We start from the raw sequence: 27,254 nt of genomic DNA, 5'->3' as shown, positions 1-27,254 counted from the left end.
ACAAATTCTATTGTATGTACATACTACCTTTTGTTTATCCATTACGTTGTTGATGGACACAGTAGACTTTTAACTGAGAGAGATATGATAAAAATGATGTTTGAGGAAGACTGCTCTGAGAGCTGTGTTTTTCCAAATCAGGTTACCTGATTTTTTTTTTCAAATTTGTGAATTTAATTATTTGAACAGTTTCAGAAAGTTATGAAAAATAAAATGCAGCTTTATATTTAATGAATCTTTAGTGATGAAAGGAAAAAGTACATGTAATGGAGATGCTTAGAAAATCAAAAGTTGCAGATTTGTGATTGAGAGGGAGGAAAGATGTGAATCCTTCTTAATCGTAAGCTTTACCAAAGGAAATAAAGCCAAAACCAATGCCCGTTTTTTCCCCAAGTCCAAGAACTCAGACCCAACTTTGGCTGGCAGGTCACATTCCCTGCACAAGACTTGGTTTTCTAACAAGCAATCCAGACAGTTCCTAATGTCGAGTAGCTGAGATGGAGCTTCTGGAAATCCCTACTTCTCTTGCTCTTGTGGTTTGTGTCACTTTCTGGTTTTTTTCTGTGAGTGGAAGAAGAGTCACAGAGGGGGAAGGCTTCCCCCTGGCCCAACTCCCCTTCCCATCATTGGAAATCTGATGCAGCTGAACCTCAAGGACATGCCTGCATCTCTCTCCGAGGTAAGGAGGTCTCACTCTGGGGCTGGTCATCTCCAGGTAAGAGGGATCATCTTCAGGTTCTTCAGGGCATCTTCAATCTTTCTGAGTTTTACTCACCATTGAGGGGCTCTTGGGTTTCTATTTCTGTATTACAAGACATATCCTCTTTCTTTCTGGACTGCCCCACTTTAGAGCAGATAGTGAGGTATATTGACTTGACCTGAAATATGTGTTGAAGTCTAGTGAATGAGAAAATTCTGGGGTCAGAATATATTTTAATTAAAAGCCTTCCCATCCCCTCTGCATGTAACACCTACCAAAAGGCAAGCCCAGCAAATGTAAAAATGTAATAAATGTCCTTTTATTATATTATTATTACTATTTTGACACTAAATGGTCTGTGGGATGCTTTGTGATCCTCCTTCTAAAGAGTGATCCCCACATCCTGCTCTGACACAGCCCAGCTCTGCTACCCTGACTGACGTTCACTTCCTTGGAAATATTCTTTGGGGAAAAGATATTATCTCCATGAGTTCATTGTGTAAGAATATATTCTCCAGAACAACCTAAATGTCCATCAATGAATGAATAAAGAAAATTTGGTACACACACACAGGAATATTATTTCATCTTTAAAAAGAAGGGGATTCTACCATTTACAACAACAAGGATGAACCTGGAGGACATTATCCTAAGTGATATAAGCCAGACACAGAAGGACAAATACTGCATGATCTCATTTACATTTGGAATCTAAAATAGTCAAACGTATAGAAGTAGAGAGCAGACTGGTGGTTGCCAAGGACTGGGGAGGGGGAAATGGGGTGATGTTGGTCAATTTTGCTGTAAAGAGGAATGTCATGTCACAGTAGCTGGAAGGGAATAGAAACCAGTGCACACGTTGGGGAATTGGGTCTTTTTTAGAAACATGGACAGATGTTTATATTTACAGAAAACTGTGCGCACAGATGCAGGTAAACGAGTAGATACTATGGCAGAAGCATATGGAAATTTTCTTCCAATTATTTCTATTATCTCTGTGAAATAGGGAGCAAAGTCATCAGCTGAAGTTGGGTGAGGGTGAAGTTGGGAGAGGAAGACTTGGTAGTTTGTGCCGCAAGTAGAGAGACACTCATTCACAGGAACGAAGGAAGAAAGTTTCATTTTTCTGGAGTAGAGAAAAGAGGTACAAAGTGCCAAAATTCTCCACCATTTAAGTGGAAGTAGAAAAAAAAAAAGGCAGAAAAAAAAACAGATGGTGAGTTCAATAAGTTTTGCCTCTTAGAAGTAATCATTATAAACAAAAAATGGGGGAATCATAATATACAAATGTATTTTTTTTAAATGGATTTTTAAATATAATTTTATCTTTCAAAAGTTTGTTTAGAACTTGGACATGTTTCCATACCATTACATATCCTCTTATGACTAATTTCAAATGGCTGCTTTGAATTCAATTGCATGGATGCAAAATAAGTTTGAAAACCAACTCCCACTTGTTAGCTGTTTTAGTAGTTACTCTATTTTTCCTCTTGGAACAATGCTATCGTAAATACATAGACTTCATCCTTTTTTATACCTGCTTCGTGGGCTCTCCCCCAAGCCCTTATCCTGGTTGCTTTCTTCTCATCTTTAGTTTTACTTTAAATGTTGCCTCCTCATAGATTCTATTTTTTTAAACATTGATTTATAAAATCATATAAATTTCAGGTGTACATCATTGTATTTCAATTTTTGTGTAGATTAGATTATTTTCACCACTCAAAGACTAGTTACCATCCATCAACATACACATGTGCCTAATCACCCCTTTCGCCCTCTCTCCTCTCCGCTTCCCCTCTGGTAACCACGAATCCAATCTCTGTCTCTATGTTTGGTGTTGTTTTTATCTTCTATTTATGAGTGAGATCATACAGTATTTGACTTTCTCCCTCTGACTTATTTCTCTTAGCATAATACCCTCAAGGTCCATTCATATTGTTGCAAATGGCAAGATTTCATCTTTTTATGGCTGAGTAGTATTCCATTGTGTACGTATACCACATCTTCTTTATGCATTCATCCCTTGTTGGGCACGTGGGTTGCTTCCAAATCTTGGCTAATGTGAATAATGCTGCAATGAACATAGGGATGCGTATATCTTTATGCGTTTGTGTTTTCACGTTCTTTGGATAAATACCCAGCAGTGGAATAGCTGGATCCTATGGTAGTTCTATTCTTAACTTTTTGAGGAATCTCCATGCTGTTTTCCATAGTGGCTGCACCAGTTTGCGCTCCCACCAGCAGTGTATGAGAATTCCTTTTTCTCCACATCCTCTCCAACACTTGTTATTTCTTGTCTTGTTAATTATAGCCATACTGACGGGCGTGAGGTGATCTCTCATCGTAGTTTTGATTTGCAGTTCCCTAATAATTAGTGATATTGAATGTCTTTTCATGTGCCTGTTGGCCATCTGTATATCTTCTTTGGAAAAAAGGTTGTTCAGATCTGTTGCCCATTTTTTAATTGGCTTGTTAGCTTTTTGTTGTTGAGATGTATGAGCTCTTTATATATTTTGGATATTAACCTCTTATCAGGTATATGGTTTGCAAATATCTTCTCCCAATTGTTAGGTTGTCTTTTTATTTCATTGATGGTTTCTTTTGCTGTGCAAAAGCTTTTTAGTTTGATTTATTTATTTTTAATTATTTCTATTATTTCCCTTGCCTGGTCAGACACGGTACGTGAAAATATGCTGCTAAGACTGATGTTGAAGACCATACTGCCTATGTTTTCTTCTAGAAGTTTTATGGTTTCAGGTCTTACATTCAAGTCTAATCCATTTTGAGTTAATTTTTGTGTATGGCAAAAGATAATGGTCTACTTTCATTCTTTTACATGTGGCCAATTTTCCCAACACCATTTATTAGAGACTTTCCTTTCTCCATTGTATGTTCTTGGCTCCCTTGTCGAAAATTAGCTGTCTGTAGATGTGTGGTTTTATTTCTGGGCTCTCGATGCTGTTCCATCGATCTGTGTGTCTGTTTTTGTGCCAGTACCATGCTGTTTTGATTACTATAGCTTTGTAGTATATTTTGAAATCAGGGAGTGTCATACCTCCAGGTTTGCTCTTTTTCTGAGGATTCCTTTGGCTATTCAGGGTCTTTTGTTTTGCCATATAAATTTTAGGATTTTTTGTTCTATTTCTGTGAAAAATATTGTTGGAACTTTGATAGGTATTGCATTGAATCTTTAGATTGCTTTAGGAAGTATGGAAATTTTAACTATGTTAATTCTTCCAATCCAAGAGTACAGAATATCTTTCCATTTCTTTGTGACTCCTTCAATTTCTTTCAACAATATTTTATAGTTTTCAGTGTACAGGTCTTTCACCTCTTTGGTTAAATTTATTCCTAGGTATTTTATTCTTTTTGTTGCAATTGTAAATGGGATTGTATTCTTAATTTCTCTTTCTGCTACTACATTGTTAGTGTATAGAAATGCAACTGAGATTTGTATGTTGATTTTGTACCCTGCAACTTTACTATATTCATTTATTATCTCTAGTAGTTTTTTAGTGGATTCTTTAGGGTTTTCCATAAAAAAAAATCATGTCATCTGCAAATAATGACAGTTTCACTTCTTCCTTTCCAACTTGGATCCCTCTTATTTTTCTGTCTTGCCTGAGTGCTCTGGCTAGGACTTCCAATACTAAGTTAAAGTAGAGTGGCGAAAGTGGGAATCCTTGGCTGGTTCCTGTTCTTAGAGGGATAGCTTTCAGTTTTTCTCCATTGAGTATGATATTAGCTATGGATTTGTCATATATGGCCTTCATTGTGTTAAGGTACTTTCCTTCTATACCCATTTTATTCAGAGTTTTTATCATAAATGTATAATGTATATCTTGTCAAATGCTTTCTCTGCATCTATTGAGATGATCATGTGATTTTTTTTTTTTTTTGCAGGGGAAGATTCACCCTAAGCTAACATCTGTTGCCAATCTTCCTCCTTTTTTGTTCCTTTTTACCCCCACAAAGCCCCAGTATGTAGTTGTGTATAGTGTTAAGTTCTTCTGGATCTTCTATGTGAGCCGCCACCACAGCATGGCTACCGACAGACAGGTGGTGTGGTCCCACGCCCAGGAGCTGAACCTGGGCCGCTGAAGTGGAGCGCACCAAACTTTAACCACTAGGCCATCAGGGTTAGCTTGATCATGTGATTTTTATTCTTCATTTCATTAATGTGGTATATCACATTGATTGATTTGCGGATGTTAAACCATCCCTGCATACCTGGAATAAACCCCACTTGATCATGGTGTATGATCTTTTTAATGTATTGCTGTATTCGATTTGCTAGCATTATGTTGAGGATTTTTCCATCGATGTTCATCAGTGATATTGCCCTGTAGTTTTCTTTTTTTGTGTTGTCCTTGTCTGGTTTTGGTATCAGGGTAATATTGGCTTCGTAGAATGAGTTAGGAAGCTCCCCTTTATCTTCAATTTTTTGGAAGAGTGTGAGAAGGATGGGTATTAAATCTCCTTTGAATGTTTGGTAGAATTCACCAAGGAAGTCATCAGGTCCTGCACTTTCATTTTTTGGGAGGTTTTCGATTACTGTTTTGGTCTCCTTACTGGTGATTGGTCTATTCAAATTCACTATTTCTTCTTGATTCAGTTTTGGAAGGTTGTATGATTCTAAGAACTATCCATTTCTTCTAGATTATCCAGTTTGTTGGCGTGTAGCTTTTCATAGTATTCTCTTACAATCTTTTGTATTTCTGAGGTGTCCGTTGTAATTTCTCCTCTTTCATTTCTGATTTTATTTATTTGAGCCTTCTCTCTTTTTTTCTTGGTGAATCTACCTAAAGGTTTGTCAACTTTGTTTACCTTTTCAAAGAACCAGCTCTTTGTTCCATTGATTTATTTTCTATTTTTTTGTCTCTATTTCATTTATTTCTGCTCTGATTTTTATTATTTCCTTCCTTCTACTGATTTTGGGCTTTGTTCTTCTTTTTCCAGTTCCTTTAGGTGCATTGTTAGATAGTTTGTTTGAGATTTTTCTTGTTTGTTGAGGTAGGCCTGTATTGCTATAAAATTCCCTCTTAGAACTGCTTTTGCTGTATCCCATAAATTTTGGTATGTCATATTTTCATTTTCATTTGTCTCCAGGTATTTTTTGATTTGTCCTTTGATTTCTTTGTTGACCCAGTTGTTGTTCAGTAGCATTTTGTTTAATCTCCACATATTTGTGGCTTTTCCAATTTTCTTCTTTTAGTTGATTCTAGTTTCATACCCTTCTGCTCAGAAAAGATGCTTAATATTAGTTCAATCTTCTTAAATTTATTGACACTTGTTTTGTGGCCTAATATGTGATCTATCCTAGAGAATGTTCTATGTGCAATGGAAAAAAATGTGTATTCTGTGGTTTTTGAATGGAATGTCCTGTATCTACTAAGTCCATCTGGTCTAATGTGTCATTTAAGGACAATGTTTCCTTATTGATCTTCTGTTTGGATGACCTGTCCATTGGTGTAAGTGGAGTGTCTTGCTGTCTATTTCTCCTTTTATATCTGTCAATAATTGCTTTATATATTTAAGTGCTCCTATGTTGGGTGCATAGATATTTACAAGTGTCATATCCTCTTGTTGGATTGTTTCCTGCATCATTTTGTAGTGCCCTTCTTTGTATCTTGTCACAGTTTTTGTTTTAAAATCTATTTTGTCTGGTATAATTATTGCTACCCCAGCTTTCTTTTCACTGCCATTTGCATGGAGTATCTTTTTCCATCCCTTCACTTTCAGTTTGTGAGTGTCTTTAAGTATGAAGTGTATCTCTTGTATGCAGCATATATATGGGCTTTTTAAAATCTAATCAGCTACCCTATGCCTTTTGATTCCAGCATTTAGTTCATTGACATTTAAAGTAGCTATTGATAAGAATGTACTTATGGCCATTTTGTTACTTTTTTCCTGGGTGTTTTGGTAGTTGTTCTCTATTCCTTTCTTCTTCTCTTGCTCTTTTCCCTTGGGTTTGATGGCTTTCTTTAGCATTATGTTTGGGTTCTTTTCTCTTAATTTTTTGTGTGTTTATTATAGGTTTCTGGTTTGTGATTACCATGAGGTTCATATATAGTAACCTATAGCAATCTATAATAAGTTGATGGTCTCTTAAGTTTGACCTCTTGCTAAAAGCTCTACTCTTTTACTCTCCTCCTCCCACATTTTGTGTTTTTGATATCATACCTATCATGCCCACCATGAGTCACCTTGTTATCATAAACTCAAGCATGGCCCCAGGGGCTCACCATGAATAACAAAGACACTTTCAACACTTGAAAAATTCCAAGAGTTTATAACCTACCTCCCAGGAACCTGGGACAAAGACCAGACAAATTCTTTTACTATACAACAGGTGTTCTGAGAGCTCTATTGAGATGAACATCAAAAACAGACTCCAGGTTCCCTGTAAGGTAAATCTGCAAATATAATGCAGTAGAAACAATCTGAGAACCTTTTGAAACAAAAGTTGTTACCCAGAGGTCTTAGGGTTGAGGGAGCTGGAGAAGCTACTCTTGGGGTGTTGTCACATGGTACAAAGGCTGCAGTGGCACAGTGGCAGCAACAATAAACGAATAACTAGGTATAGAAATGACTGTTTTTAGATGACAGCCTGGTTTGGTTGGGGGAAGTGTTGGTAGGATCAGGGAACCAGCACAGAGGGAGCTACAGTGGTATTCGTCGTGTTCTAGGTCTTCAATTGGACAATAGGCTCACAGATAATTTATTTAATTATTATGTTTCAAAACCTAGACAATAAAAAAAATCTAGGACAGCCTGAAAGTCTCCTCCAAACCACTTAAAATTATAAAATTGCAAGTCCCAGAGAAATAGAAACTTAATTCTTTTCAAAGCATGTTTATGAATAATTAATTAAAAATAATACAATGTACTAAGTGATAAAAGAGAAGCGATTTTTGGTCAATGAGGTTGGTGCCTTCTAAGAGCTTGAGGGAGAATCTGTTTCATCTCTCTCTCCTGGCTTCTAGTGGTTTGCTGGCAATCTTTGGTGTTCCTTGGCTTGTAGATGCATCACCCTGCTCTCTGCCTTCATGTTCACATTCTCCCTGTGTGCTCTTCTGTCTCTGTGTCCTCATTTCCCCTTTTTATAAGGACACAGTTATATTGGATTGGGCCCACCCTAATGATCTTGTTTTAACTTGGTTATCTCTGTAAAGACCCTATTTCCTAATAAGGTCACATTCACAGATACTGGGGAGGAAGACATCAACACATTTCGAGGGGAAACAATTCAACCCGTAACACTATTCTAAGTGAAATATCTGCTAAAATACTAAACAGCTTTCAGAACTTTGAACTCTGAACACTGGAATATAGCACTGCAGTTCCTGCAATTTCTGTCTACGTAATCACGTTGTTGAAGCATTCCTGTTAACTATCAACTCAACATTTTGCCTGGTTTCTTAATCTTTAAACATGTGTCTCACAGACAGATTGCAACAACTCAAACCTTTACTTTATTTTATTCATTCAATCCACACACCAGTACTGGATGCCATTGTTCACTCACTAAAATGCAAAAATTAAAATAACTTAGTGTTCTTAAAAGTATAAATGAACAACCACTCATTCCTCACCTGGAGGATACGATAATATTTTTGGAAAATAATCTAGTATATCTCTGGACATACAAACTGTAGAGACCTATTGAGGAATCTAGTTTACATAAACAGGAACAACCCACTATGCAATTATACAACCCACCCACACACTCACACCGACATAGTGGGGTGTGGGGAAGGTATTGCTTCCTTGGAACACTCTAGGCCAGCAAGGCTGCAGGTGTGGTAGAGATAAATAAATATATTTTAAAGTATATATTTACGTAACAAGTATAGATTATGAACAAAGTGAGTAAACATAGGAAAGCATTTCAGTTAACAAACCTTCCCTGACTCAGGGATGTAAAACAACAATGATTTTTTTTATGCTCATGGATTCTGTGGATCAGGAATGTGAACAGGGCACAGTAGAAGTGGCTTTTCTCTGATCCACAAGGCCTGAGGCCTGAGCAGACCTCTAATTTTTTCCAAATAGAGCAGCTGAGGGTGATTCAAATAGCTAAGGGCTGGAATCATCTGGAGGCTTCTTTATTTACAAGTCTTGCTTCTGGGCCAAGGATGACCCAAAGGCTGAGCTCAGCTTCGACTGTCAACAGAACATCTCCACATGCCTTGGGCTTCTGACTGGTGCCCAAAGTCTAGGGGGGGCATCCTGAGGGGGAGCATCTGAAGAGCGAGCATTCCAAGAGAGATAGTGGAAGCTGCAAAGCTTCCTCAGACTAAATCTCAGATTATATAACCATGTTTTGTTCATTGTGAGCAATTCCCAAAAGCCAACCCAAATCCAAATAGAGAGGAATTAGACTTCCCATCAAGAAGGGAAGTCTAATTCTCCTTGAGGGATGGGAGATATTGTTGTGGTCCACTTCGGAAAACGTGATCTGCCCGCAAGGAGTAGGTTGGAGAGAAAAACACCTTTGTACTGATAAGGGAAAACTTGAAGAATATGGATTTAAGTGGGAGCCACAAGGTCCTGAAATGGAAGCAAGAATTAGAGAGTCTTCTGCACTGAGTCACAGACAACCCTGGACCAAAGTTGAACTCCCCTAGTAGAAAAGAAGAGACTGCCTACTCCGTGTGAGATTCTTGTGTATATTCCCAGATTTGGACTCCCAAAAAGCATTTGAATTTGGGGATAGGGCAATAGAAGACATCAAATTTTCCTCTGAAATAGATATTGTTAAGAGCCTTGACCATAAACTTTTAACTGACAGCATTAGTGAATCAAAGCACCCTTCACATAGCTCATTATTATCATCAGTCCCTAGAAAATATATCGGCCTGCCCTCCCTCCATCATATTTGCCTGGCGTATACTCCAACCCCACAAGAATTCAACCGTCTTCTTCTCTGTGCTTGTGCACAGAAGATAAACACTGCTAGAGGAATTCTCACTTTTAAATTAATTCTTCCTTTTAAATTAATACCTTTAAACCTCAGTTAGAATCTCAATACCACACGATCCTCTATTCGGCTTCTTTTCCACTCTCAGAGACTCCTCATTCCTCCTTGTAGCACGCCCATTGTGCATTTCCACTCTCAGAACCATGGTATCATAACTTATTGTGAAAACACAAGCATCAGAAAGGAACTCGCTCACCTTCTTAAATTTTATCTATAGGTCTCTCTGCCTCTACACCCATATTCTCCTTTTTTTCTCTGTTACAATTGAAAATGTGTCCCTTCTCTCGATAGGGAAAATTTCCCCATGTGCCCTAGGACTACAGCATATCACCTTGCCAGGGATTTTACCTCTTTGGCAATACCTTCTCCATCCTGGGTTTTCCATTTCTCTCTGTGCTTGTCCTGAGAGCTCTCCCTCTTCCCTTATTGGCCCTGGTCCACAGTGTTACAGATGCTGCAGGCTACATTTCCCATCCTCCCATGCTTGACAGCTGGCTCTGACTGGGGTCAGCCAAAGGGAGGCCTTGACAAGAGGTTGGAGAGTGGAAGGAGAGGAGAAGCCAGAGATTCCCCCACCAGCCCCCAGCTGCCCCGCCTCAGATGGCATCTCTCCCACGAGCTACAGGTCCTCTGTGGCTCTAGCTCCTTTAGAACAGGCTCACTTTGGTTCCAGCTCTGGCCAAGTAACCCAGCCACTGAGCTCAGGTGATACCAACTCTTCCCTTTGTCCCTTCCCCTGGATGTTGGTAGCAGCTTTCTACTCTTGATAATTCCCATTGTCTCACTGTCTCTGGTTTGGCATCTCAGCATTTCCATCACCTTAAAACCAATTCCCTGGATTAAGTTTCCTCTGTTTTAAATATTTAGAGAGGCTTCTGTTTTCCCAGTTGGACGCTGACTGATAAACTCTCTCTCCACTGGATCATTCCCGAAGCATGCAGATATTCCACAGTGCCCCCTCACAACGGTCTTCAGTTACTGTCCCAGGTTTCTTTCCCCTTAACAGCCAAACTTCTCTAAAGAGACATCTACAATGACTGAGCAATTCCCCATTAGAAACCTATCTTGAGAAATAATCAAAGATGTGGAAAAAAATTATAAACAAGAATGTTAACAGTGGTAATATATTTAGAATCCTACCTGGTATATAGAAGATCAATTAAAGTTTATTAACTAAATGTAAGAATAAATGAATAGCAAAAAAATATAGCGATATTCAAATGTCCAACTTAGGATTAAATATTTTACCAAATTTATAACTGCCCTTTGATTTAAGGTAATGTGAAAACAGAACTAAAAATTTGAAAAGATAAAAATACTTTTAAAATTCAATATTGTAGAATCCAACATATTATTATAATATAGTAATTATGATGATGATAATAATTATTATTATTATCACGAGTAACATTTATTGAGTACTTCTCGTGTGCCAGCTACTAAGAGTTTTATAGATATCACCATATTTAGTCAACACAATGGTCCCATGAGGAAGATATTTTTTATTTTCATTCTACAGACGAAAAAGCTGAGGCAATAGAAGTTAAATAATTTGCCCAAGTTAGAAAATGTTGGAGCAAAGATTTGAATTCAGACAGCCTAGTTCCAGGGCCTGTAACCACGAAGTGTACTGTCTCAACACACTGACATATTTATCTTTATTTTTCTGTACTATCTCCCAGATGTCGTCCATATGCACACATACTTTACTAGTTGTAATTATAGTATACAGAAATATTTGTGTACTGATTTTTTCTTTTAAAACATTATTAGCGGGCCAGCCCGGTGGTGCAAGCAGGTAAGCGCGCGTGCTCCCCTTCGGCGGCCCGGGGTTCGCAGGTTCGGATCCCGGGTGCGCACCAACCCAACACTTGTCAGGCCATGCTGTGGAGGCATCCCATATAAAGTGGAGGAAGATGGGCACAGATATTAGCCCAGGGCCAGTCTTCCTCAGCAAAAAGAGGAGGATTGGCATGGATGTTAGCTCAGGGCTGATCTTCCTCACACACAAAAAATATATATATGTATATATTATTAGCATTTCTGATATTTCTACACAGTTCTCATAATCATCATTTTAACAGTTGCTTAACTATCCATAATATAGGTTTACTATAATTGCATAATTGTGCAATTATCCTATTGTTAGCGTTTAGACTGTTGACAAATTTCTTAAATTACTATAGATGACATTGAAGTTTACATCTTTTTACCTTTTGTTGAATTATTTCTTTGTAGAAATTCTTAGGAGAGCAATTAATGGATCAAACAATTTTAGTAGTTTTTGCTGTAAGTATTGCTTTAATTTCCAAAATATGTCATGAGGTGCAAAGTGGCTAAATGAATGCACTGAATTTGGCACAAGCTTGATTGCTGTAGGTACAACAATTTTTAAGTGCTTGCTAATTTGGTAGACGTGAAATGAATATTTAAATTATTATGTATTGCACATCTTCTATCTGCAAGGTAAGAGATGATCATGTGTCACAGGAAATATTTGGAGGAGTGAGCCAGTCACTTTAAGTAAAATCTAGTATAGGAAATCATACAAGTAAACAAATTATTGTAATACAAGGTAGAAAAGATAAATTGTATCAGAGCACTACAACCGGCAGCTCAAGTTAAAGGAAGGAGACATTACCTCCAGTAGAGGAGTACCGGAAAGACTTCAAGGAGAAGGTTTTTGAATGGCTCTTAAAAGATAGCTAGAAATTCAAAGAAGCAAATAGGATGGGGGCAGACTTGTAAGCAAAAGGGAGAAAATGAGCAAAATGAAGGTGTCAAACAATGTAGGAGGATTTAGTGAACAGCTCTGATTGGTCCATAAGCTTCCAAAGTTAGATCCCGGAAAAAATGGTGGGAAGGTTGAGAGTTTAAAGGTGTCACAATGAAACCTTGGGGATCCATTGAATTCTTTTTGAGTATTTGCTTTTGAGTAATCCGGAAACTGAAGATTTAAAAGAATGTGAGAGGAAAATGGTTTGAAGATGATTATAACTTTTTAGATTTCTAAAAATGTTAGAACCTGAAATGTGGTAGTATAGTATGAATTGACAAAAAGGGGCAGATGAGAAAGACATTTTGGAGATGGAATCGACAGGGCTTACCAAATGCCAAGGCACAGGGTGAAGGCCAAGAGGGATGTGAAGATGCCCTGAGACTCGGATTTGGGGCAGTAGGACACTGATGTTGCATTAAGAGAAACAGGAAATTCAGAATACGTAGCTGGTGTTGTACAGAGGAAGAAATTAAGAAGCATTGGTGTGGATCACACTGAGTTCCTTTGCTCCTTAGTTTCTTTTTCTTCAGATTAGGCCAACATTAGCTGTAGTAAATTTGGAAAAGAATAGAAACATAAATCCCATATTGATCTGCTTTGAAGTTGCTTCAAAGCTTATCCTCTAACGGAGAAAATCACATATAGAACTAAACCACAAGTTAGGGGGATGTTAAATGTGAAAACAGACACTCAGGAAAGGGGTGTGTGAGCACACATGCCATTTTTGACCATTTTTAACAAAACCAGACAGAGGGCCTTTCCCATACTTGGGAATATTCTCCACCTGCCAATGATTCCCGCCTGCCCAATTCCATCATCTCTGTGGACCAGAGCTTGGGTTTTATTTTCTTTGTGACAAATATTTCACCCAAACCACAGAATATGTTATGCTCTTAAATTGCCAGTTGCTGAATCCCCAATAGGGGGCACTGGAAACAGTTGAGTGTAGACACAAGAAATCAGCTTTAGGGAAACTCTGACTCCATGATACAAACTACTTTCCTACTCTTTGCTTCTTCCCCTAGGAATCCTCTTCAGTAATGGAGAGACATGGAAGCAAATGCAGCGCTTCTCCCACATGACCCTGAGGAACTTTGGGATGGGGAAGAGAAGCATCGAAGATAGGATCCAGGAGGAAGCCCAGTGCCTGGTGGAGGAGCTCAGAAAAATGGAGGGTGAATTCCATTGACCATACCTTTGGGGGCAAGAGGATGTCCTGCACACACCACCCCCAATCAGAGCTCCTCCTTTGGGAGTCACTCTATGGTCCACGATCTGCTCTATTAATCAGAGAGTTGCCTAGGAAAAAGCGGGTAGGAAAAAAATGACCCAAAGCTATTAGTTAGGACTCTCAAATCCTTTTGTTTGGATCCTTTTCCCAACTTCAGCATTTACTGGGTGTGTAAATTTGGACAAGTCCCTTAACTTCTCTAAGATGCAGTTTCCTCATCTGAAAAATGAGGCTAAAAATCAAACCTCAGCTTGAGGGTTAAATAACATATTTTGCAAAACATTTACACAGTATCCAAATGCTCCATAAAGTTACTTGTTCCTCTTATGACTATTATAGTGTTCATATAATAACATAATAAATATTATTAGGAACATAATATAATACTATATAGCATAGAGTATTAGTATTATTAGAAGATGCTCACATCCTAATTTGGGAAAGTTTTGAGGAATTAAACTATATGTATAAATCTGGGCAGGAGGGAGGCCTTGTTCTTGAAATCCTGATGCAGGCTGATGATAAATCTAAATGTTAGAGTTGTTCTGTTCTCACGTCAGCTCAGCCCTTGGACCCTATCTTCATCCTCACCTGTGCTCCCTGCAATGTGATCTGCACCATCCTCTTCAGTGAGCGTTTCCAGTACAAGAATGAGATGTTCCTCTCCCTGATATATTTGGTAATTGAAAGTTTTAAGCGAATAAGCTCTCTGTGGAACCAGGTATGGCCATTTGCACTTGCAGTTGATCTCATTGGTCCACTGGTAGCGTGCAGGTAGGGTAAAGGGCTATGAGCTCCCCTGACTACTCCATCAGCAGAGTGCCAATGTGAGCAATATCACCTTCCCTCCGTGTTTGTCGAGTGAATAAGTTCAATGTCACTTATTCCAGCACCTGTGGAAGGTTGTCCTCTGCTTGCCTCCATGGGATAACTCACACAAAAGAGACAGAACATTCCCAGTTGCCTCTGTTTCTTTTAAGGCCGTTATGCACATTTCTCCCTCTATGACTCCAGGGTTGGCTGAAGACGGGATGAGCAAGGAGATGGGGAGGGGCTGCTCTCCTGTATGTGACGATCATACTCCCTTCTCTTCTCTTTGGAAGCTGGAGGAAGGGATTCTCCCTGGCCAGACCACACAGAGAGTTAGGCGCTCCACTCAGAAACTCTGGTCTCTCTTCACAAACTGAATTTCCGGTGTATTTTTGCCCCATTTTTAGATTTACAATCTATGGCCAACACTCATATAGCATATCTCTGGAGAGCACAAAGCATTTGCCAAAAGGCTTAATGGTGTTAAAAATTTCATTCTGGAAAAAGTGAAGGAGCAACAAGAGTCCTTGGATCATAATAACCCTCAAGACTACGTTGTTTCCTCAGCAAGATGGAGCAGGCACTGCATTCAGTGTCTTCCCCTGAAACTATATTTTGTCATTCCGTGGAAATGCATGAAAGCATAATCACACTACATAGGTAATTCTTGATATTTTATGACAATGGGGTACACTATTAATAAGAGAAATTCAAAAATAGTCCAAAGCCCTCTTTTCCTTTGTATTTCTATATACTCTCTACACTTGGACAGTAATACTTAAATGTTCCCAATATGTATTTAAGATGAGCTACATTATATATATATGTAAATTATATATATAAATTTACATGTAAATTTATATATATATTTACATGTAAATTTATATATATAAATTCCTGTTTCTTAACATATATTTATCTTGGGGTGGATAAAACACACATGCATTTTCTCTACACATCATTTACACATACATAGCCATTTTTGCCACAATGCTTCCCAGATAGCATGTCATAGACCAATACATTGTAAAAAACTGACTATATTTTCCCATAGAAACAATTTTGTTATTTGAAATTGGTGGTAGATAAAGATTCTAAAGCAAATACATTATATATTAACCATAGGTGGTATTAAAAATATTGAATAGCGAATATTCACACAGCCACCCATCCTCAGAATGTCATGGAACATAAATACCAGCATGACTGTCCATGAGCACATCAGTAGAAAAACAGTCACGACTGTGACTAGCAGTAGATTGTAAAAAAGATATTTAAATGCCAAAACATATATAACAACTTAAAATATGAAAATTATTCTTTCAGCCCTATAAAATTAACATTATTTATGCAAAGGTCCCCTAAATACATATAAATGAAAGAAAAATGCCACTCACCTATATCATAAATGTATAAATTATAGCAAACATTTAATTAATAATAACTTGTTCAGTCTTCTTAAGCCCTGGGAGGTCTGATTTGGATAGCCTGGTTTCCTTAGAAAATATGTCTAAAGAAGGCATGTTCATGCCCCTTTTACTTCCAGCAATTTCCCTGGAATAGTAGAGGCATTTAAACTCATTCCACTCACCAATGATGTGCATCAAAACATCCTCTTCATTCCGAAGGAAAAGTTCTTTGTTGACTCTCAGAGGACTAGATGTTTGTCTGGGAAAGAGAAAGAAAATGTAGCCAGGCTATTAATTCAACCATTCAAAATTTGTATTTTGTACTACTGTATATCAGACGTAGTGCTTGGGAAAAGGAATAAAATGATGAATCAGATAATATCCTGCAATTTTCCTTCATAGTGCTTGTCACAGTTTAAGGAAATATTTGTTTAATTTACTTCTACATTCTCCACTGCATATACCCCGAGAGGGCCAGGGCAGTGTCGATTTTCCACACTTTGTATCACAAGCAACTAGCACAATGCTTAGGGTAGCATAGGTGTACAATAAATATTTGTTGAATAAATTTACTTATTGATTAATAAAGATACAGTCCTTGACTTAACGGAGCTTACAGTCTAGTGCAAAGATCATCAAAACAAGCAGTAACAATGAAGTGCTAATAGGGAAGTACAAGTCGCTATGGAAGAATGTGGCAGGAACACTAATGCTAGTCTAATGTGAGTCAAGAAGGGACTTCTTAGAAGTCATCCATGGTACATAGGTGACACCCATGCATACATAGGTGACAATTGAGCTGAGAGCTGAAGGGTAAGTAGGGATTATCTGTGTAAAGGTAGCAGAAAAAATATACCAAGCAGGAAAGGAAGATATGCAAAGGCCCTGAGGCAGAAGGAAGCTTGGAAATATGAGAGGTAGAAAGAAAGCCAGTGTGACTGGCAGGCAACGAGCAGGGGAGAGTAGTGAGAGAGAAGCTGAAGCAGCAGTAGGTCAGCAGGCAGATCACTCACGGAGGGCCTGGCAGGCCATATTAATTAGTTTAGTTTTTATCATTTTATCAGTAAAAGTCATTTGCAGGGTGGAAGCACTGTGTTAAGAATGATCGTATTGGTAATGTGGAGGACAGATTGGAGAGTCAACAGTGGATACAGAGAGAACAGCTAGGAGTTGACTTAGGGTGAGTTTCCTGGTAGCAGAGCCTATAAAATAGGGATGTGTATGAAAGTGATTTATTAAGAGAGCACCATCAGGAGAAATTTGTTTGTGAATGCGAGAAACAGGATAGGGAAGGGGAAAAAGTTAAACATAGGTGTGGTTTCATGTAAAGTCTAGTCTCTGCTTGATCCTACAGAGGGCTGTAGAGTATAAATTGCAGTGTGGAGTCTGTCATGTCCTAAGGCAAGGGACTGGACTTTTGTACCCCTGTACCCATTAGTCACTGGCTATAGGCAGCCCCTGAGGGTGACGTGGCAGCTGATCAACTCCCAGGCATCTCTTGGCAATGTGGCTCCAGTGCCCAAGGGACTCCTCCAGAGAAAGTTGCAGGTTGGGCCATAGCAGCTGGGAGATAGGTGACCTGAACCAGTAAAAGGGATCCTGGCAGGGATCTTCTATACAAGACTATTGTAGTAGCCCAAGGCAGAGATGGTAGCCATGGGTGCTGGCGGTGGAAATGAAGAGAAATGGGTAGATTTGAGAGATATTCAGGAGGTAAAATTAATAGTATTGGTGATGAGTTGGGAAATGGTGATGAGTTGGGGAATGCAAGAGATAGGTTCCTGGTTTGCCTAACTGGATGGAGGTTGGGGCTATTCACCACTACAGGAAACACTGGAAGGGGACCATGGGCGGTTGTTAACATATATTTCAAAGCCTTGAGATCTACTGAACTAGGCTAGAGGAAGGAACAAAAGGAAAGTTGCAATGCCAATGTCCGGATTTTAACCATTCCTCCTTCTCCTACTCTCCATGTCTATTTTCCTGTAAGACAGCTATCAGTAGAAGATGGGTAGAAATTTCTGAAGTGTTTCTGCTTTCCTATAAGTTTTGTTCCATTCTGTTTTAATATTAAATCTCTATAACCTTACTTGATAATAGATTTGGGTTGTGTTAAGAATTAAATAAAATGGTGGAGTCCATCCTTTAGTTAAATTACAGAGTTAGAACATAAATAAAACATATGTTAACATTTCCATTTTCTCCCTAAGTCTCTTCACAAGCAAAGACTTTTAAAAATTAACTAAACTTTCTGTTGTGAGAGAGTTATTTACAATGCTCAATATTCTTGATTCCCTATAAACTCAGTAAGGACTATACATAGGAAGTGACAATGTGCCTAAAAATTTGGACATCTATACACAGAAATCGTCCCATTTTGAAATGAACAGGAGAGACATGGTATAAAGAACCTGAGTGAAGAAAAACTTGATTCAAAGCTTTAAAAATGAAGGTAGTTTTAAAAACAAGCATCCTAATACTTTCCTCAAATTTAAAAACCAATGGTATTAAAAGCCCACCAAAAAATAATCAGCAATGAAAATAATTTAACTATAGCAAAATATAGAACTTAACTAGTGTTATTTCATTAAACATTCATTTATTCAACAAATTCTTAGTGCCAGTTATTATGCCAAGGGCTGGGGATATATCAACAAAGAAGACTTAATCTCTATTATTTTTGGTATAATTATTTTAAAAGAGAAAGCTCACTCACTATTTTTAAGCCCTGGATCAATTTATTTTCTAAACATTTTGTAGATCCCCTGTAAAAAATTGAGTCAAAATGTCTGACATCTACAAGGACAGTCTTCATATTAGACATGGCATTAATAATGATGAATGTCATATGTGAGTGGGTGGGGCTACGAGTGTCTAAGTCTGTGTGAGTGAAGGAAACAGACCAGTCATGAACCAGTGATTTCTCTACATTGTGCTCACATAGAGCTGATCATCTAGTCGTTTTTATTAAATATAATAAAAAAAGATACCATTCACTGAGTCTTTGTATATATGAGGCATTGTTCCAAGAGCTTCCACCCATTTGCTCTTTTAGTCTATATAATAACCCTATGGGGTATGTTCTATTTTTTTAATCCCAATTTCACAGGTGATGAAACTGACTAAAGAGGTAAAGTAACTTGCCAGGGGCACACCTCTGTTCATTGAATAACCAGGGATTTGAACCCAGAAGTTTTGATTCCATGACCAGTTTTTTTATCCACTATACTACCATACAAAAAATGGAGCCTATTACTAGTGAAGGAGTGTGATTGTGGAGCTCCCATAAGCCATTGCCTTCTTTTTAACTCGTGTACCATTAACTCTACCATCTACAGGAGAAACACAACCCAGAGTCTGAATTTGACTTGGACAACTTGGCAACCTGTGGATCAAATTTGTTTACAGCAGGAACAGAGACAACCAGTAGCAGCCTAAGATATGGACTCCTTCTCCTAATGAAACACCCAGAGGTGGGAGGTACTGCAAAGATCCTGGCATTAGATGAGGGTGGGAAGATACTGCTGACAGTGACTGCTTTGCTTTCTCTGGGCTGCCTTGTACAGCATCAAGCAAAGGGTCATCCATGTGGTTTTGCTTTTGTAGGTCAGAATTGTATCTAACGATGCTAATAAGGAAGAGAAAACTTTAAGAACTCAAAGGCTATCATTTAAGTTTAAAAACAGAGGTGCTTCTGAATCCCAACTCATATATGAGATGCAATGCCAAAGAGTGAGCCCTATTTAGACGAGGGACACGTGAGTTCCCATTCTGAATTCTTGTCCTGGGCCTGCCAATACCTGGCTGTGTGACCTCAACAAGCTATTTCATCTTCAAAGCCTCTGTTTTCCTATCTTGAAAATGGACCAGACTCCCCAAAGGGGATTTTTAGCTCTGGTATAATTTAAAATTCAAAAGTGAAATTGAAGTAGCTCAGTTTTCTCAAGCACATTCTCAGAGCATAGGCCTTAGTAAGCCAGTGTTTATATTGCTCAACAAAATGGTGTTTGCCGTTCCCGTGTAGGAGAAGGGATGAAGTTGACAAAGGAGATGCTCCACTAGAGTGAAGATTAAACGTTTTCCCTCTATCGCTGCTTTGCCAGGAATCACAGGATAAGCCATAACCCCTGCCACAAAGGTCCTCTCGTCACCTGTACACAAGAAGAAACCAATTAAGGCAGGAGGCTGAGGACATAGTTAACCCAGCCTTTATGTTTCCTGCAGCAAAGTCTCTAGTATTTGCAGCAAAACAGCAGGAACAGAGCAATGGGCTGTTTAGCAACATGTCTTTGACCTTGGAAGCCTTTTCTAGATCACTTTCCATTGCACGTTGCAAGCAGGTCATCTCCAGTTCTCCAGGGAACACATCTCTTGAGTAGCATTCATGATTCATGTCTCTGCAGCCAAAGTTCATGAAGAAATGTGATTGGAAGCAACCAAAGCCCCTGCACGAAGGACAAGATGAAGCTGCCCTATACGGAGGCCGTGTTCCATGAGATACAAAGATACGTCACCCTCCTTCCTTCTGATTTACCCCATGCTGTGACCCGGGACACAAAATTCAGGCAATACGTCATCCCCGAGGTTAGATGTGTCAGGGAAAGCTGCCTGAGATAGAAGGGGCAGCATGGTACCTCAGTGGGGCCTGTGAGAGGTTTCTCAGTTGTGTTTCAGGAAGAGATGCAGTTGAGAGTCATGGAAAGAACATAAGGTTAGAGTCACATGGCCTGGGTTTGAAATCTGTCACTGCCATGCAGTGCACCCTCAGGCCATTCTCTCACCTCTGTGGCTCTGTCTCTGCCTTGGTAGAACAGGGAGGCTGACTTGGGCTTCCAAGGCCTCCTTCCACTCTCATATAGAATGGATTAAGGGAGCAGTGATTTCCATTAGTGATAATCTTGTAGGAACTGAAATCTGATTTTTCATGGTGAATTAAAAAAAGGAGGAAGAGATGGCAAATGTGTCTTCAGCTCTAAAGTAAGCAAGTCAAGTGTCAACCTTCTTTAACCCAATTTCTCTCCTCCCATGACCTCACATACCAGGACCGTTGGGATATTGCTGCCCCTAACAGTTAACATTTGTAGAGCACTTAGCATTTGCCAAAACGTTTACATGCACACTGGGGACGCAGTCAGTCTTCTGTAGTGATTAAGGGCTTGAGCTGTACATTTAAACAGTTCCAGAGCATAGAAGAGGAAACTAAGGTGCCAAACCTGATTAAAATACTACAAAACAGAATTGAAATACTGTTTTGTAGTATTTCAATCTTACTTACAAATATCAATGCAAAAGTCTATTAACACATAAATCTAGCATCATATTAAAAACACTACACCACCACCCACTGAAGATAATCAGGAACACAGGAATGGTCTAACACTAGGAAATCTAGATTAATAAAATTCACCATATAAATAGAATTGAGGGGAAAATCACATCATAATATCATTTGTACAGAAAATGCTTTTGGTAACATTCAACATCCATTTTTATTTTTTTACTGTTGATAAAATAGGAGTAGATGAATACCTCTTTAGCCATAGAAAACACATTTCCCAAATCATGTTTATTGATGAAAGACCAAAAGCATTCCCATAAACAACAGGAATAAAACAAGGCCATCCACCATTACTAGTATTATTCAAGAAGAATTAGAAAAAGATCATAAGAGATAAAAAATTTAAAAGGAGGAGGCAAATCTACAGAAGATATAATTGTACCTGGAAAATAGAAGACAATTAACTGAAGCACCATTGCAAAAATAGAATTATTCAGTGGTTAGGTACAAATTTATTATTTTTACAAAATCAATTGCCACCCTATATAAAATAAAAACTTTTTTTGTGTGCGTGTGAGGAAGATTAGCCTTGAGGTAACATCCGATGCCAATCTTCCTCTTTTTGCTGAGGAAGATTGGCCCTGGGCTAACATCCATGCCCATCTTCCTCTGCTTTACATGGGATGCCGTGACAGCACGGCTTGACAAGTGGTGCGTAAGTGTGTGCCTGGGATCCGAACCCATGAACCCCGGGCCCCTGAAGCAGAGCACGCACACTTAACCACTAAGCCTCCAGGCCGGCCCCAAAAACTATTTTTAAAAATATAATGAAGGCACGTTTTCATTAATAAAAACAAGGATAAAATACTTAGGAGTAAATACCTAAAAATAAACTTGCAAGATCTATAGAAAGAAAACTTTAAAATGTTAATGAGAGAAAATTTTTGAATAAATTAAAAGAATTATTTTGTGTTTGGGTAGGAAGACAGCAGTTATCCCCAAATCAATCTATACATTTATGAGATCTCAATGAAAATATCAACCAGATTTTTTTTTTGGAACTAAAGTAACAGATCCCAAATTTGATATGGAAAATTAAAAACTAAAGTATAGTCAGGGAGAGGTCCTAACAAATATTAAAATATAATATAAAGTCACTTTATTAAAGTAGTATAATATAGCTTCTTTTTTTTTTATTGGTGTCATAATAGTTTATAACATTGTGAAATTTCAGTTGTACATCATTATTTGTCAGTCACATGTATATGTGCTCCTTTACCCCTTATGCCCACCCCCAAACCCCCTTCCCCTCTGGTAACCTCTAATTTGTTCTCTTTGTCCAGGTAATACAGCTTCTTGAATAGATGGATCAATTGAATAAAGCCTAGAAATAAACTTAATTATACATGAAAACTTAGTACATGATAAAGATGACTTTTTCCTTGTAACCTAGAGGGAAAATATGGTCTATTCAATAGAGGTTGGCAGACTCACAAGGGAGTTGGAAAAAAATAATAATAGATCCCTACCTCACACCTTACATGAAAATTTATTCTTGGTGGGTCAAATATATACACGTAAAATATTAAACTGTAAAAGCACTAGGGATAAAAGCAATAATTTTTTTTGAGAATTTCAGAGGGACAAAAGACTTTCTAACATTGACCAAAGAAAAGAGGAACAGGAGGGCCATAAATTTAAAAATAGATAAATTTGGTTACATGCAAATAAGAAAAATCTGCCTAGAAAGAGAAACAAAGACAAATGACAAACTGAGAGGAAGTTTTACATAGTTCATTAGAGCAAAAGACTACTGAAAAATAAAATGAACTCTTACAGTCAGTATGAACAAACTCAAAAATCAGCAGATATGTGCAAGGGAAACAAAACTAAAATTTAAGTAAAAGTAATTATAAGTGGTTTTTAAATGTATAAAAATAGGGGATGGCCTGGTGGCTCAAGCAGTTAAGTGCGCGCACTTGGCTGCAGCGGCCCGGGATTCGCCGGTTTGGATCCCGGGCGTGCACTGACGCACTGCTTGGCAAGCCATGCTGTGGCGGCGTTCCATATAAAGTGGAGGAAGATGGGCATGGATGTTAGCCCAGGGCCAGTCTTCCTCACCAAAAAAAAAAAAAAAGGAGGGTTGGCAGATGTTAGCACAGGGCTGATTTCCTCACAAATAAATAAATAAATAAATAAATGTAAAAAAAATATACTCACACAATAAAATATATTGAAAATAAAAATTATAAAGAAACATATTTTTAGTTGTCATAATATGTTGGTGGGATATAAAAAAGCATCTATTTTAGCTAGGAGTAAAAATTAGTGTAATGTCTATGGAAGGCAATGTGGCAATATCTATCAAAATTTTAAAAAACACATATACAATTTGAAGAGCAGTTCCACTACTAGGAATTTATCCTTTATGTATATTTTCACAAAAGTAAGAATATTCATTGCAGCAATATTTGTGATATTTGAAAATTGGAAAATCCCTGGATGTTCGTGTAAAAGGACTTTTAAAAATTCCTTTATTTCTATAAATTGGAATAGTAAGCAAGCTACAAAATGCTATAGGATGCTACTATTTGTGTGAAAATAGTGGGGGATATAGATGTGTATCTTTTTTTTTTTCAATCTGTAAGATATCTCCCCAAGGATATAGCTTAAGCTGGTAACAGTGATTTACATCAAAAAGGGAACTAGGGGGGCCAGCTCGATGGCCAACTGGTTCAAGTTCCGCGCTCTCCACTTCCACGGCCAGGGTTCTCAGGTTTTGGATCCCAGGTGCGGACCTACCTCCACTCCTCAGCCATGCTGTGGCAGTGACCCACATACAAAATGGAGGAAGACTGGCAAAGATGTTAGCTCAGGGCTAGTCTTCCTCAAGAAAAAAAAAAAGAGGAAGATTGCCAATGGATGTTAGCTCAGGGTGAATCTTCCTCACCAAAAAAAATAAAATAAAAGGGAAGCAGGGGACTTGAATATGTGAAGAGAGATTTACTTTCACTTTATACCTTGTACACTTTTCGGTATTTTATACCACTTGCATATATTGCCTACTCCAATAATTATAAAATAATGTTTAAGGAAATACAGAATAAAGTAAAAATGAAAAAGGAAGCTTTCACTTAAACAGGAGCTTATGTGATTAGAAAGAACTTGAATCTAATTCTAACTATGCCACTTGCTAACAGTATAACCTCAAGTGAGTTATTTCTCCTCTCTGAATCGCAATTTCCTCATTATACAATATGAACAAAAAGAGAGCCTACTGGATATGGCTGAAGTGAGAATTCAATGAGATTTATAAATAGCTAAGCACAGTGTCAGGTAAACGTGAAGTGTCCAACATAAATGGTAGTTATCCATATTATTTTGTCATTTAAGCTTCATAAAAATCTTTTATGAAAAAGGAGGAAAGACTGTGTTTTTTTTACCCCACTCAATTTTACAAGTGAGAGAAGTGGGGTTTGATTCAATACATTCAAGGTTTCATATCTCATTTTCTTCCATTCATACTTGAATTCAGAAAGAAAAAAATTGTGAAAAAGTAAGCTCTTCCAATTTGAGGCAGCAATTCCAGTAAAGCTCATGTCTAGAGAAATAAGTTGCAAACCCCATTTTATCAACAACAGTTGATTATCACACATTGGCCATAACATCACTCTTCCCAAAGAGAACCATATTATTATTCGATAAAAGATATTGTATGATAGTGTAAATAAAGTAGCCATAACTGGAGACAATCACTCACCAGGCAAGCTTAAGAGTGCTCAGTCCTATTAAATCCACTATCATTGTTAGACTTGTTTATGAACCAAGGATAAGCATGTTAAAGTACGACTCCACTCTCCATTTCTTGGTTCCAGGGCACTACTGTATTGCCATTACTGTCTTCGGTCTTGTTCGATTGCAAGGAGTTTCCTAGCTCAGAGAAGATTGACCCAGACCACTTTTTGGATAAAAATGGCAGCTTCAGGAAAACAGAATACTTCATGCCTTTTTCCCTTGGTAAGTGCCAGTAAATCCATCCAAACCATACTCATGCACATTTTGGACAACTTTCAGCTTCACTGAATTTATGGCATAACTAAGTAATCCACTAATGATAGCAAAGTCAATCAAATCAAACTGTCACAAACCCCCGAATCTGGATGGAGCCATTTAAGTCTGTATACCAGTAGGATTGGGTAAGTCATCCAGGGACGATTTCGTTGTTTTGTGATTGAGTATAATGTCAGGATTTTTTTGTGTGTGAGGAAGATCAGCCCTGAGCTAACATCCATGCCAATCCTCCTCTTTTTGCTGAGGAATACTGGCCCTGGGCTAACATCTGTGCCCATCTTCCTCCACTTTATCTGGGAGGCCGCCACAGCATGGCTTGACAAGCGGTGCATCCGTGCACGCCCAGGATCCAAACCCTGGGCCACCAGCAGTGGAGCGCGCGCACTTAACCAATATGCCACAGGGCCAGCCCTGGGTATAATGTCAGTTTTTAAAGAAACCAAAGCAAGTCAATCCAACTCAGAAGTCACACATTACCGGATGACAAGAGGACTTGCTTTTGCAAACTTTTGTCTGTTGAGCTCCCCTTTGTAATACTGACTTTTCCAAAACAAAATGTATAACTTTCTTTCTTCTTTTTAAATTACCAACCATTATTAATTTTCTGATTCTTAGAGCTGGAGGCCATCAAAGAGTCCTTGGCCACTTCATTCTCTTTCTCCCATCTGAAATTCATAACCCACATACCCTTGCCTCTGTACAGTAGCTCATTGGCTCCCAGTGACTATTTCCTATAAGGTCATAAAGACAACTTAGGATGGGTCAGACACATTCTTTTTCCTTGTTATCCTATCCAATCATTTGATTAGTGTTTTCAAAAATAACAGTTAATATGTTTTGTTTCTAATGACTATGGTAATAAGTGTTCAACACAAAAAATAGAAAATTCAGAAAAGCAAAAAAAGAAAACAAAATAAAAATTATCAGCAATTTTACCTTACAGAGATAATCACTGTTAATATTTTATTGTATATACTTCAAACAATCGTCTAGGTATACATAATAGATGTGTATTTTAAAATAAAATTTGGTTCATTCTGTACAATTTCTTTGATAACCTGCTTTCACTTAGTATGTTGTGATAAAAGACAGCTTGTGATATTAAATAATCTTCCATATAAACACTTTTAGATTGCATTGTATGATAGATTCATTTGAGGATTTATTTAATTAATCCATTGTAGATGGATGTCTAGTTTTCATCTAACTCTTCCATGTCGTAAATAACGATGCAAGTGACATCCTCAGAGGTGAGTCTCTAGTGCCTACAGATGAATACCCAGAAGGAGAATTCCTGAATTAAAGAGTGAAAATTTGGGCTGGCCCCGTGGCTTAGTGGTTAAGTGCACGCGCTCCGCTACTGGCGGCCCGGGTTCGGATCCCAGGCGCCCACTGATGCACCACTTGTCTGGCCATGCTGAGGCGGCGTCCCACATACAGCAACTAGAAGGATGTGCAACTATGACATACAACTATCTACTGGGGCCTTGGGGAGAAAAAGGAAAAAAAAAACAGGAGGATTGGCAATAGATGTTAGCTCAGGGCCGGTCTTCCTCAGCAAAAAGAGGAGGATTTACATGGATGTTAGCGCAGGGCTGATCTTCCTCACCAAAAAAAAAAAGAAAAACTGAAAATTTCTTTAGAGAATTTTGATATGTATTGACAAATATCTCTCTAGAAAAACTGTGCCAATTTATTGTCCTACAGCAGTTTATGAGCATTCCCTTTTCTGATCAGTGTTTTCAATAACTTTTAGTGGCATATTGTATTTGACCATTGAGTGAGCTAATGGAAATGTTTCCTCCTTCCAGGGAAACGGGCCTGTATTGGAGAGGGCCTGGCCCGCATGGAGCTGTTCCTGTCCTTCACCACCATGCTACAAAACTTTTCCCTGAAGCCCCTGGCGGAGCCAAAGAAAATAAAGATCAAACCCATTGTTACTGGGCTTATCAACATCCCACCACCTTACAAGCTGTGCCTTATCCCTAGATAA

At 38.3% G+C, this 27,254-nt stretch overlaps 1 pseudogene; it reads left to right on the top strand.

Annotated features, from left to right (window-relative positions):
• The first annotated feature begins 497 nt into the window (after positions 1 to 497).
• Positions 498 to 27,254, top strand: LOC131407616 (cytochrome P450 2C44-like; annotated as a pseudogene).

The sequence above is a fragment of the Diceros bicornis genome, chromosome 6, assembly GCF_020826845.1.
Source record: "Diceros bicornis minor isolate mBicDic1 chromosome 6, mDicBic1.mat.cur, whole genome shotgun sequence".
Lineage (NCBI taxonomy): Eukaryota > Metazoa > Chordata > Mammalia > Perissodactyla > Rhinocerotidae > Diceros > Diceros bicornis.
The sequence above is the reverse complement of the archived record's forward strand: the minus strand, read 5'-3'. Positions and strand labels throughout refer to the sequence as shown.